The sequence below is a fragment of the Arachis duranensis genome, chromosome 5 (genome assembly GCF_000817695.3).
Source record: "Arachis duranensis cultivar V14167 chromosome 5, aradu.V14167.gnm2.J7QH, whole genome shotgun sequence".
NCBI lineage: Eukaryota > Viridiplantae > Streptophyta > Magnoliopsida > Fabales > Fabaceae > Arachis > Arachis duranensis.
The window spans coordinates 50,236,845-50,241,829 of record NC_029776.3 but is presented as its reverse complement, the minus strand read 5'-3'; the positions used below and the strand labels follow the sequence as shown (position 1 = coordinate 50,241,829).

The following is a 4,985-nucleotide window of genomic DNA, read 5'->3' as shown; positions in this document are numbered from 1 at the left end:
TTTCGAGTTCTTAATAAGGAAAATTCTAATTATTTATATGTGGTGGCAATACTTTTTGTCTTTTGAATGAATGCTTGAACAGGGCATATTTTTTATATTGAATTTTATGAATGTTAAAATTGTTGGCTCCTGAAAGAATGATGAAAAAGAGAAATATTATTGCTGATCTGAAAAATCATAAAATTGATTCTTGAAGCAAGAAAAAGCAGTGAAAAAAGGATCCAAGGCTTTGAGCATCAATGGACAGGAGGGCCCAAGGAAATAAATCCAGGCCTAAGCGGCTAAATCAAGCTGTCCCTAACCATGTGCTTGTGGCATGTAGGTCCAAGTGAAAAACTTGAAACTGAGTGTTTAAAGTCATGATCCAAGGCAAAGGAGTGTGCTTAAGAACTCTGGACACCTCTAATTGGGGACTTTAGCAAAGCTAAGTCACAAACTGAAAAGGTTCACCCAATTATGTGTCTGTGGCATTTATGTATCCGGTGGTAATACTGGAAAACAAAGTGCTTAGGGCCACAGCCAAGACTCATAAAGTAACTGTGTTCAAGAATCAACATATTACACTAGGAGAATCAATAATACTATCTGAATTCTGAGTTCCTATGGATGCCAATCATTCTGAATTTCAAAGGATAAAGTGAGATGCCAAAACTATTCAGAGGCAAAAAGCTTATAGTCCCACTCATCTGATTAGAATCTGAGCTTTACTTGAAACTCTGAGATATCATTGCTTCCTAATTTCTTTTTATCCTATTTTATTTATCTAGTTTCTTGAGGACAAGCAACAGTTAAAGTTTGGTGTTGTGATGAGCGGATATTTTATACGCTTTTTAGGGGTAATTTCATGTAGATTTTAGTATGTTTTAGTTAGTTTTTAGTAGATTTTTATTAGTTTTTAGGAAAAATTCATATTTTTGGACTTTACTATGAGTTTGTGTATTTTTTTGTGATTTTAGATATTTTCTGGCTTAAATTGAGGGAGCTGAGCAAAAATCTGATTCAGGCTGAAAAAAGACTGCTGATACTGTTGGATTCTGACCTCCCTGCACTCGGAATGGAGTTTTTAGAGCTATAGGAGTCCAATTGGCGCGCTCTTAATTGGGATGGAAAGTAGACATCCAGGGCTTTCCAGCAATATATAATTGTCCATACTTTGCATGAAGATAGACGACATAAACTGGCGTTCAACGCCAGTTCCATGTTGCAGTCTAGCGTTCAGCGTCAGAAACAGGTTGCAAGTTGGAGTTCAACGCCAGAAACAGGTTACAACCTGGCGTTCAACTCCAGAAACAGCCTAGGCACGTGAGAAGCTTAAGTCTCAGCCCCAGCACACACCAAGTGGTCCCCAGAAGTGGATTTCTGCACTATCCATCTTAGTTTACTCATTTTCTGTAAACCTAGGTTACTAGTTTAGTATTTAAACAACTTTTAGAGACTTATTTTGTATCTCATGACATTTTTAGATCTGAATTTTATACCCTTTGACGGCATGAGTCTCTAAACTCCATTGTTGGGGGTGAGGAGCTCTGCAGCGTCTCGATGAATTAATGCAATTATTTCTCTTAGATTCCTTAATCAGAATCTTCGTGGTGTAAGCTAGAATTGTTGGCGGCATTCATGAGGATCCGAAAAGTCTAAACCTTTCCTGTGGTATTTTGAGTAGGATTCTGGGATTGGATGACTATGACAAGCTCTAAACTAGCGAGTGTTGGTCGTAGTGACAGACGCAAAAGGATCAATGGATCCTATTTCGACATGATCGAGAACCAACAGATGATTAGCTGTGCTGTGACAGAGCATTTGGACCATTTTCACTGAGAGGATGGGAGGTAGCCATTGACAACAGTGACACCCTACATACAGCTTGCCATGGAAGGAGCCTTGCATTTATGAAAGTGAGAAAGCATTATGTTACAGGAATTCAGAAGACAAAGCATCTCTAAAAATCTCAACATATTCTCCATTATTGAGTAACAATTACTTATTCCAAACACTTTCACTTTTTACAATTAAATTCAAAGAACCTTATTGGCATCCTGACTAAGATTAATAAGATAACCATAGCTTGCTTCATAACAACAATCTTCGTGGGATCGACCCTTACTCACGTAAGGTATTACTTGGACGACCCAGTGCACTTGCTGGTTAGTTGTGCGGATTGCAAAAAGTGTGATTGCAATTTTGTGCACCAGTTGTGCGAGGTTGTGAAGAAAGTGTTGAGTTATAAACGTGCTCACCAAGTTGAATGCCATTATTAGAGATCACAATTTTCTGCACCAAGTTTTTGGCGCCGTTGCCGGAGATTGTTCGAGTTTTTTACAACTAACGGTTCGTCTTGTTGCTCAGATTAGGTAATTTTCTTTTTATTTTCCTTTCAAAATGTTTTGAAAAAAATATTTTTCAAAATTTCTCATCTGTTTTTGAAAATTATTCTAAATTTTTAAGAATGAATTCTAGAGTTTCATGTAACATGTTGAAGCCTGGCTGGCTGTAAAGCCATATCCAAATCCTGTTGGAATGAGACTTCAACTAATCACCTCAATGCATGTAATGCCTTCCTAAAGCTGGCTGGCTATTAAGCCATGTCCAACCCTTGGATTGGGGCTTTAGGCTAACATTGAAAGATTCCTGGAATTTTTCTAAAAAATTTTTGAAATTCTTATTTTCTTTTTCCTATATATTTTTGAAAAAAATATACAAAAATCCAAAAAAATTATAAAATCATAAAAATAAAAAATATTTTGTGTTTCTTGTTTGAGTCTAGAGTCAATTTTAAGTTTGGTGTCAATTACATGTTTTTAAAATTTACGCATTTTTCGAAAATTCATGCATATTATTCTTCATGATCTTCAAGTTGTTTTTGGTAAGTCTTCTTGTTTGATCTTTAAATTTTCTTGTTTTGTGTTGTATGATGTTTTTTATGTGCATTTTTGCATTCATAGTGTCTAAACATGAAAGATTTCTAAGTTTGGTGTCTTGCATGTTTTCTTTGCATCAAAACTTTTTTTCAAAAATATGTTCTTGATGTTCATCATGATCTTCAAAGTGTTCTTGGTGTTCATCTTGACATTCATAGTGTCCTTGCATGTATTCTTGGTTTTGATCCAAAAAGAAAAGAGAAAAACACAAAAATGACGTTTTATTTTTTCTCTCTCATCATTAAAAATTCAAAAAAAAATCAAAAAAATATATTTTCCTTAATTTTCTCATAATTTTCGAAAATTTGAGTTGACTTAGTCAAAAATTTTTAAAACTTAGCTATTTCTTATAAGTCAAGTCAAATTTTCAATTTTAAAAATCTTACCTTTTCAAAGCTTTTTCAAAAATCAAAACTTTTTTATTTTTCTTTTTTTTTTATTTTCGAAAATTTTTTAAAAAAAAAAGTGATTTTAAAATTTTTTTCTTATCTTTATTTCAAAATTGAAACTTTACTAATGTGATTGATTCAAAAATTTGAAGTTTGTTACTTTCTTGTTAAGAAAGGTTCAATCTTTAAATTCTAGAATCATATCTTTTAGTTTCTTGTTAGTCAAGTAAGTAATTTTAATTTTAAAAATTAAATATTTTCCAACCATATCTTTTTAATCATATCTTTTTAAATTTTATCTTTTTCAAAAATTTGATTTCAAAATATCTTGTTATCTTCTTATCTTTTCAAAATTGATTTTTAAACCTTTTTTAACTAACCAATTAACTTTTGTTTATTTTTTATCTTTTTCAAAATCAACTAACAACTTTTCTCTCTCTAATTTTCGAAAATATCTCCCTCTTTTTCAAAAATTCTTTTTAATTAATTAATTGTTTTAAAATTTTAATTTTAATTTTATTTCCCCTTTAATTTTCAAAAATCCTTAACTCCTTTTTCAAAAATTATTTTTGAAAACTTCTCTCTCTCATCTTATTCTATTTATTTATTCATTTACAAAACACTTCTCTTCATCTCAAATCTCTGCTCCTATCCTCACCCTTGTGTTTGGATTATTCATTCTTCTTCACTCTTATTCCCTTTCTTCTTCTACTAACATAAAGGAATCTCTATACTGTGACATAGAGGATTCCTCTTCTTTTTCATATGAGCAGGAACAAGGAAAAATGCATTCTTGTTGAAGCTGATCTTGAACCTGAAAGGACTCTGAAGAGGAAATTAAGAGAAGCTAAATTATAACAATCCAGAGACAACTTTACTAAAATTTTCGAATAACAAAAGGATATGGCAGCCGAACCCAACAACAATAATGCAAGGAGGATGCTTGGTGATTATACTGCACCCACTTCCATGTTTGATGGAAGAAGCATCTTAATTCCTGCCATTGGAGCAAACAATGTTGAGCTGAAACCTCAACTAGTTGCTCTAATGCAACAAAATTGCAAGTTTCATGGACTTCCATCAGAAGATTCCTACCAGTTTTTAACTGAGTTCTTGCAGATATGTGAGACTGTTAAGACTAATGGAGTAGATCCTAAAGTCCATAGGCTCATGCTTTTCCCTTTTGCTGTAAGAGACAGAGCTAGAACATGGTTGGACTCACAACCTAAGGATAGCTTGGACTCTTAGGATAAGCTGGTCACGGCCTTCTTGGTTAAATTCTTTCCTCCTCAAAAGGTGAGGAAGCTTAGAGTGGATGTTCAGACCTTCAAGCAAAAAGATGGTGAATCCCTCTATGAAGCTTGGGAAAGATACAAGCAGATGACCAAAAAGTGTCCTTCTGACATGTTTTCAGAGTGGACCATGATAGATTCTATTATGGTCTATCTGAGTTCTCTAAGATGACACTGGATCATTCTGTAGGTGGATCTATTCACCTAAAGAAAACGCCTGCAAAAGCTCAGGAACTTATTGAAATGGTTGCAAATAACCAGTTCATGTACACTTCTGAGAGGAATTCCGTGAATAATAGGACGCCTCAGAGGAAGGGAGTTCTTAAGATTGATGCTCTGAATGCCATATTGGCTCAGAACAAAATGTTGACTCAGCAAGTCAACAT

General features: G+C 33.8%; 1 non-coding gene across 1 annotated transcript; it reads right to left on the bottom strand.

The window, feature by feature from the left end:
• Positions 1-4,609: 4,609 nt before the first annotated feature.
• On the bottom strand, positions 4,610-4,713 carry LOC127748210 (small nucleolar RNA R71). Its single transcript, XR_008010152.1, has one exon. It is a non-coding gene; the product is annotated as a small nucleolar RNA R71 (small nucleolar RNA).
• Between the last annotated feature and the right edge of the window lie 272 nt (positions 4,714-4,985).